Source organism: Hemicordylus capensis, chromosome 2, assembly GCF_027244095.1.
Source record: "Hemicordylus capensis ecotype Gifberg chromosome 2, rHemCap1.1.pri, whole genome shotgun sequence".
NCBI classification, from domain to species: domain Eukaryota; kingdom Metazoa; phylum Chordata; class Lepidosauria; order Squamata; family Cordylidae; genus Hemicordylus; species Hemicordylus capensis.
In genome coordinates this window covers 255,828,331-255,837,555 of record NC_069658.1, presented here as the reverse complement: position 1 = coordinate 255,837,555, position 9,225 = coordinate 255,828,331, and positions in this window count along the sequence as shown.

Genomic DNA, 9,225 nt, shown 5'->3' with positions numbered 1-9,225 from the left:
AATCTGAACCGGCAATCTCTTGCTTGCTAGGCAAGTCATTCATTCTCCCCCAAGAAAACCAGATATCAACAGAACAGAAGCTTCTTCTGCTGATGATTCTACATCTTGAATGTTGTTGGCTTCCTCAGAACAATGACAAGTTCTTAATGGACTATAAAGTGTGGTTTGAAACGCCTTTCTCTTCATTTTTTGCAATCTGTTTTTCACCTTCTGCTTGTGGGTACGAAACCTTGCTGTCCAGAAAGCTTTGATCAGTTTTCCCGTGATGATATTTCCAAATTGTCCTTTCATAGGGAAAACGGTAGAGATATTTGACCACAATGGCCTTCAAACACCTGGTGGCAAATGGTGAAATGCCCCATTTCCATCAGGATTTCCCCCTCTTTTTGGAAGAAAATTAACATGAGAAACTCTGCTTTTTCTTTTAGGTAGATAATAGCCTCCTTGGAATGGGAAACAAAATGAGAAGAAATAGGATTGTCCAGGTATGAAGTTCCAGCCATCACACTTTAGAGTTACAGAAAGTCAGCAATCAAGGGAAGTGGAGCATTCAAGAGTGAGTGAGTGATTGATTAAGTGCTGTCAGGTCAGTGTTGACTCTTAGTGACCACATAGATAGATTCTCCAGGATGATCTGTCTTCAACTTGACCTTTTAGGTAGCAGCATAGGGAGGCTGGCGGTGGCCCATGTGCGGCCGCCACCGCAGCCCCCCACCCCCACCCCCCCTGACATAAGATGCAGGGGCCTGGCTAGCCACACCCACCCCTGCATCTGACATCAGACGTGGGGGACGTGGTCTCCCTCCCAAACGGGGCCAGGGAGATCAGCATTGGGCAGCGTGAGCTGGAGCAACTTTCCCTTTCTTAAAGGCAGGGAGAGCCAGTCTGGCCACGCTGCCAACGCAGAGCAGGCCAATCTCTCTCCTAAACGGGGCTACGCAGCATACCTGCAAAGTGTGTGCAAGGGTGGTTTGAAATGAGACTTGGTCTTCCAAAATGAAGTTTTGTTTGACCAAATGTATACAAATATGGCCTAAATCCTCCACAAAGAGTTCCTGATTCTGTCTCTAGTTAAGTGTGGGAAAGCAGTGGAAGAAAAATGGAAAAGAAAAGAGAGTGAAGGACATTTCAGACTTGACAACATTCCCACAGAGAAGCAACTTCCAAGTACAACATTGCCTGTAACAGACTATGGGCTGCCATGACTGGTTGCTGTTTCCCCATCTGAATATAGGAAGATGTACAATTCTCATGTATATGTCCAATTATCATGCATGGCAATCTATTCTATTCTGAACACTCAAAGGCTTCCTAGGTATGTTGTTATATATGAAAGGCTGCAAAGTTTCATGAAATATATTTTTACAAAGATAACATTGCAGATGAGATCCTCACCATGCTCTTTACTAGTTATATATTTTCTCCCCAGCTCCTTATTTTTCCCCAGAGAGCCTGAGGAAATGCTTTGTGAAACTCAGAAGTTGGCTCACTGCTGTGATTTTTCATTAGTCCAAATGCAGAGACTGATATCTGAAGAGGCCTTGAGGCTCACTTCTTGCCAAGATAAATGAAAGGGTCACAGGGGTGCCCCTTTAGTTAAGGGAAATAGGGGGGAAAGAAGTTCCACTACTATATGCTTCAAATGGCATTGCTTATCAATATGATCTGCTGCTCTAATAACTTTAAACTTGGCATGCACAATCTACTTGATGAGGTCTACAGACAATGCATGCCATGTTTCAAGTTATGTGCCTAATGTCAAATGTGCCTAATTTCAAAGTGATCTGTTAAAAATTGCCACAGGTACTGGAAGTTAAAAAGTGCTGAAAACTGACACGATGACCCATTTTGAACCATTTTTGGACAGGCATATCATACGTTTATTTCACATTTCAGTTTAAATGACTGATGTCATCTGCTCAGGTGTGTCTAGGAAGGCAATCCCTTGTTGGTTTGATGAAGTTTTGAGCAGTGGTTCAAGTGATTTTCAGATATCCCTGCCTCATTAAAATGCAATGAGGCTAGCAAGTGCTGGCAAAGTTATACAGATCGTGGCCAATTTAAGAATGAAGCCAGACTGTTGACATATTTTCCAGTCCTCAGAGATCATCAAGGGGAGCCAGCCAGAAGATTCTATTGTGAGTGTAATGACTACTCTGTTCGTTATGGAATGTGTAATCTCACGTAAGAGGTAGAAGTGAAATACGGAATGGACAGCTGGGGAAAGTTAGGTGATAGTTAGAGCTCTGTGAAGGAGAAACAGTTGTGGTTTGTGGGGAGTGCATGGAATGAATTTGAAAATGTACACACACAGAAACACAAGCTCACACACAAGCAGAAACACAAGCACATGCACACAAACAGAAACACAAATGCATGCAGCACACAAACAAGTGCACCTTTCCCACTGCTGGTATGGTCTTTTGCTGGCTTCCTTAATATAGAGATGGAGATAATGAAGCACCTGGCTTGCAGGGGCATCATAAGGGGGTGGCCCAAGGGGCACAAGCCCCCAATGAATTGCTCAGAGTCCCACATCTCATCAACCACCTCCCTCCTCCATGACCTCTTTCCTCACGAGTAGCACGCAGTGAGCAGGGGCAGGCTGCTCGGTCTTAGAGCCCCGAGACTCAGAAGCTCAGCCAGCCATGCGCCACCTGCCAGTGCAGAGTCTCTCCTAGTGCAGGGCTTGGGGCAACTGCCCCAGTCGCCCCACCCTAAGGACTGAAGTGCTGAATCTCAAGAAGTGGAACCCACACGACCACTGTTCTTCATTGTATGGCCAGTGGTGTACAGGACAGTGGTGGATCAAACAGACCCAGGCTTGCCACTCCCCTGCCTCTTCCTTTCGCCTCTAGTCCCCTCAGACTGCTGTTGTTGTGGTCATTGCAAGCTCTCTCTTCTTTCTGCTGTGGATGCTCTTGCACGCATACTCTTTCATTGCCACAGCCACCATACCCATTCTCCATCTCCCCACTCCTTACCTCCTGCTGCTACTGCTGGGGCCATGCTGCTGCTGCTGCTGCTGCTGCTGCTACTGGAGCGAGCACTCCTGCTCGCTCTCACAACCCCTCCTCCTTCCTCTGCGGCTGCTGTTGCCTTTTGTGCTTCCCCTCCTCCTGCTGCCTCCATAGCCACTTCCTGGCCAATTTGTGCCCAGTTGCAGTGAGTCCTTCCCTCTCACCCTCAAGTGAGAGGAAAGAGCACACCAACTGGAAAATGGTGGTGGTCACATTGCCTGGTAAGGGGATGGATGTACCTTTCCTCTTGTTCACATATGAGAAAAGGATTTGTTCAACCACTTAGTGTTGTGCAAATTGGCAGGAAGTGGTGGCATTGGCCACCGCAGAAGCAGGAGGAAGAAGAGTGTGAGGGAAGCAAGAGAGAGGAAGAGTCAGAGTGGCAAGCCAGGGGCTGTGGGCTGTGCCTTGGGGGCTAGCACTGGACTGGATTGCACAGAGGAGGCAGGAGGCCCCTTGAACATTTGGCATGGCCTCTCACATCACTCAAAAAGGGGGAAGTTGTGCCCCAGGCCAGTTAGCTGTGGTCTAAAGCCTGCAAAAAATAGTGAGGAATAGTGAATGCTCCATTTTAAGTTCCATTTGCTCTACCCACCCACCCCCATTTTAAAAAAACAAACCAAGGTTTAAAACTTCTATTGAAGGTGTTCTTGTGCCTTTTGAAGGCTGCATGGTAAGCAAAAAATGCATCATTCAGCCTTTCCCATCACTGTATCTGTTGAAGGTTAGGTGTCATGGGTGGTTTCCAGATAGCAAAGCTTACAGCGCAAAAAGTGGTGTAAACTGCAACACTTTGTGCACCAAATTCAAACCGCAGTTGAAATCCATTGTAAGCTACAACAGGGAAATGCAGCTATTTTTCTGTGGCGCATATGCAATGTTATAGGGCTACAACACAGCAACAAAATCTAAAAGAAGGCATTGGAAATGTGAACGGCATCTTGCTTATAGTGCATGCATTGTGCAGTGCAGTGTAGAAGGGATACGTTGTGTCCAGAGGTGCACCTAGGTCATTTTGGAGTCTGGACCTAAAGGCCTTTGGAGACACCCCCCCTCCCCTGCAAATTAAGCATCATCATGCTCCACTGGGCGAACACACCACCCGGAACAGACTAAAGAGGATCTGGGGGCCCCCAGGGACTGTGGAGGCCCTGGACTTCGGCCCAGAAGTCCAGGCGTAAGAACGCCTCTGGTTGTGACACTGTGGTAGCATGCAATCTGGAAAGTACCATGATGCCTTTAAAGGCACAGGAGAGAACAGCCCTGGGAGAAAAGGAATGGAACTTTTGCCCTGCAATTGCCCTGCCCCAATAATCATTCTTATAAAGTGGCTGGTAGAAGATGACACTGCAGTTTGAAGGAAGCAGCTGACTCAGAGGCGTAACTATAGGGGGGCAGGGGGGGCACATGCCCTGGGCGCCATCTTTTCTGGTCACGTGGGGGGCGCCGCCATTACAAAAAAAAGTTTTTTAAAAAAATTTTAAATTTTTTTTGTTAGCACAAATGTTTCCTGCTCAGTGCAGCAGCGCTGCAGCAGTCAAGGGAGCGTGTCGGCGCCCCCTCCCCCACGAGCAGTCCCTTCCGCGCCACCCGTGTCCCCCCCATTGCTTTGCTGGCACCTGGCGGCCAGTCAGTGGCCTGGCTTGGCGGCGGCGGGTGCTTGTGAGGAAAAACCTAAGTATAATGTAGTATGTTGGGGGGGCAGGGGGGCGCCATTTCAGTGCTTGCCCCAGGCGCCATATTCCCTAGTTACGCCTCTGAGCTGACTCTCCCTATTTTGAGTTGTTATATTCACTTTCTCTAATTTTCCAGTCCACACATGGAGGATTCTAAGATCTGCAGTGGGGAACTCGGAGTAATATGTCCAGCTTTTTATATATTGTATATCAAACCTCTCTTTGGAGTCAGGTGACGTTCTAGGTTAGTTCTCCTCTGAGTGTAATCAAGATAGAACTCCCTGTGGGGTTCTATGCTAGTAGTCGAAGAAGAGAAAATCAGAAAAATACTTGATTGAAAAGCCGTGAGGAGAGCAGGGCAGTGGTGTTGGTCAAGCAAGGAGATCAGGCCATCCAGGGGGACTGTTCTGCCTTTCAGATCAAATTTAATCCGGGGGGGGGAGGTTCCAGTTTAAGCTTCCCACTGGCAAATATGTCAGGTTTCATGTGTTGATGCTTGCATATGTGGTATTGTATTGGCTTGATATTAAGAGAGCTAGTTCTTTGTGTTCTGTTAAAGCCTGGTTTGAAAACTCTTCTGTTTGTTTTTCTTTTTTGGCTTCCAGGTATGATAGGGATCGAGAGAGTATTGCTATCCTTAAGGTCTTAAGTACATGAACAGCTTTGTGAATTTCTTATTTGTAGGGGGAGGGGTCAATGAAGCCTAAGTTTTCTGAGCTGAGGAAAGCCAGATGTATATTGGGTAGATGGGGCTAAAAATAAAATATATACATTACAAACTTCGTGGATACATTGATGGATAGCATCTGATCCAGTAGCAAGTGACCAGGGAAAGGATGTCTGGCCTCATAGACAGCTGACCTAAAACATTGACCTAACCAGCACCAGCAGCCGCTGCTAAGAAGGCTAATTCCGTGCTGGGGATAAAAAATGAATCCCAGTATGACTGATCAAGTAATGCCCTTCTGTCAGTCTACAACACCATATGGAAAGGATGGAACTGTATGCCACAGCCAGATGCAGTGGGTGATGGCCACCAGTGATCTAGAGGAATGGGAGTGGGCGGTCTGGAGCTGGTAGACCTGGATCCTTGTTAGGACTTTGGCCCTGCATCTGCATAGATGAGTGGATAGATAGGATGCCTTGGAGAACAGGTCTTCCCATTGACTGCAGTGAGTAGACCTGGACTCTCAGCCAGATTTTGGCCCTGCATGTGCCCATTATACATTGATGGATGAAGAGAAAGATGTAGAGAGTGTGTGAGAGAGACTGTATTGTCTAGTGGTGGGGCTGCTACATGTCCAAAATTGCCTGGATGATTCAGGATTCAGGCACCCTGTCTTGGACGTAGAAACCATGTGATTCTAAGCTTAAGTATAATGTCAGTTCAAGAGCTCAAAAGTACATCATCACATGGTTTCCCTTTCGGTTTATGTAAATAAAGCCACAAGCAGTAATCCAGAGTTCCAATGTCTAGGTCCTTATGTACATAGCTCTTCTTCCTTAAGTTGCCTCAAACTACCAACTAACTATTATGAAGCTAATTTTACCCACTATGTCTTACTGTCTCCCACAACAGTGCTGGCCAGGCACTGAGTAAAAATCAGGGTCCTTACTTGTAGGAGAGATAAATGCTTTCTTTACTCAATCAGCAGAAACATCTATCAGGTGAGATGTCTTTCCTTAACCTAATCTTGGACATTGATAAATCTTCTTTATATAGCCTAAATTGTCCAACAACAACAACATATAGGTGTGCTCTTCTGATTTGTCTGGAATTGCATCATTTTGCCCTCTCCCAGTCTGAATGTTTTCATTCAGAGAAGATGCTTATATGGCCATCCCTACCCCATTTTCTTATCGGCTGGACACATAAATGGCTCAAAATTATTTTTCTTTCTCTCCCCCACCCCCCACATTCAAGGGTTCCGGACATGCCAATAAATGTCCCCTAACTTAAAAAGGTCAGTCCTGTCCACTGCATGTTCTGACAATAGGCCCTGATGTCAAACTCTCTTCTTCCTGGTCTCTTAACATATAGAACTTTCCCAAGAAAGTTTAGAGAAATGAAATGCCCAATCATTTATTTCAAATAAAAACCCAAGCTGAGGCAGTTGCTAGAAAATCACCACCATGGATTGATCTTTTTGGAGAGGTAACTGTAGATTTAGCCTATCAAAATCATCTGCTGCATAGAAGGGTAGACAGATGGTAACACACTGCATAGCAATGACCCAAAATTTCACAAAATATTTTCCTTTCATACAAAGGGGAGGTTCAGAAAGTTGCATTCTATCTCCACCCTCCCCCAACATTTACAGCAGTGGGGGACACTCAAACAGTGATACACCTATGGACACAGCTTGTAAAGAATATATCAGATAGGGTTGCCAGTCCTCCAGGATTGGCCTGGAATCTAGAAATTGGCCATAGTCTCCGGGTAACTGCAAGCAATCTTGCAGGTTTCAGTGGCTTAATGCTGGGAGGAAATCCCTAGAAATAGTTTCAAAGCTAGCAGTACTGGGACCGGTGCTTTTTAATTTATTCATAAATGATCTAGAAGCAGGGGTAAGCAGCGATGTGGCCAAATTTGCAGATGATACCAAACTCTTCCGGGTAGTGAAATCCAAAATGGATTGTGAGCAGCTCCAAAAGGATCTCTCCAAACTGGGGGAGTGGGCGACAAAATGGCAAATGTGGTTCAATGTTAGCAAGTGCAAAGTGATGCACATTGGGATGAAAACCCCAAACTTCAAGTATATGCTGATGGGATCCGAGCTGTCGGTGATGGAACAGGAGAGGGATCTTGGGGTTGTGGTGGACAGCTCGTTGAAAGTGTCAACTCAATGTGCGGCAGCCGTGAAAAAGGCCAATTCCATGCTAGGGATCATTAGAAAGGGGATTGAAAATAAAACGGCTAACATTATAATGCCCTTATACAAAACTATGGTGCAACCACACTTGGAGTACTGCGTACAATTCTGGTCACCACATCTTAAAAAGGACATTGTTGAACTGGAGAAGGTACGAAAGAGGGCAACCAAGATGATCAGGGGCCTGGAGCACCTTTCTTATGAGGCAAGACTACAACACCTGGGGCTTTTTCGTTTAGAAAAAAGACGACTGCGGGGAGACATGATAGAGGTCTATAAAATCATGCATGGCGTGGAGAAAGTGGAGAGAGAGAGAGAGATTCTTTCCCTCTCACACAACACTAGAACCAGGGGTCACTCCATGAAATTGATTGCCAGGAGGGCTAGGACCAACAAACGGAAGTACTTTTTCACACAATGCGTGATCCACTTGTGGAACTCTCTGCCACAGGATGTGGTGACAGCCAACAACCTGGATGGCTTTAAGAGGGGTTTGGATGACTTCATGGAGGAGAGGTCTATCAATGGCTACTAGTCGGAGGGCTGTGGGCCACCTCCAGCCTCAAGGGCAGGGTGCCTCTTGAGTACCAGTTGCAGGGGAGTAATGGCGGGAGAGAGGGCACGCCCTCAACTCCTGTCTGTGGCTTCCAGCAACATCTGGTGGGCCACTGTGTGAAACAGGATGCTGGACTAGATGGGCCTTGGGCCTGATCCAGCAGGGCTGTTCTTATGTTATGTTCTTATGTAGCAGTCTTAATCACAAATAATAAAAAATAAAAGAGAAGCAAAATTGAAATGGCGGGATTAGCTGCACTTAATATGGGGCAAAGGGTGAAAAGGCAGGGGGAAGCCCTGTGTTGCCACAGGTGCATTACAGGTACAGAATGCATGAAAGTAGGAAAGTCACGTTATAATTGGGCCAATCTTCATGTTAGTTTACCTTAAACATAACTCAATTAGTGGAGCCTATTCTGTAATCAGTTATCAGGGATTGTCGAGATAGTTTGTTGCCAGTAAGATGTTGGAATCAGATTTGTTTGTTTCCTATTTTCATTCACTAGTACAGATAGAGGAAGACATAAATGGTCTCCCAGAAAAAGATCTTACAATCAGTCCTTAAGCTCAGTCCCTGAACCTGGTTGAAAACAATGGCCTTTTTACCTAAAGGATTTGATGTCCAGTCATCAGTCTGAATGAACTCACCAATGAGCTGAGGAAACAGCATCTGTGATGTGAATTAATTTGCATGTAGCTAACAACATTTAACCTAATTGGAAGTTACTTCATTCAAATAATATTGCATGCAATCTGATGTTCAGAACAAGCACGCTGTGACATTGGTTATGGATGCCCTGCAGGGGTGGATTGATTTAAATCGTTATTCCAGATGTTATTCACTACAACTCCCAGAATCCCCAGCTGTAATGACTTTTGCTTGGGGAGTATGGGAGTTGTAGTCAACAACATCTGGGAATCCCTGTTAGAGTCAACATTGATTAGGTGTTGTAAATCTCTTTCCTATATATTTTGGAAAGAGGATAATCTATTACATTGAAAGTCAACAAGCATAATGTATAGTTTGCCAATCAGCTCATTTGCTTTTTGAAAATAATAGTTGTTCAGTTGGCCATTGATTTAGATCTTTTTGTAGGGGAG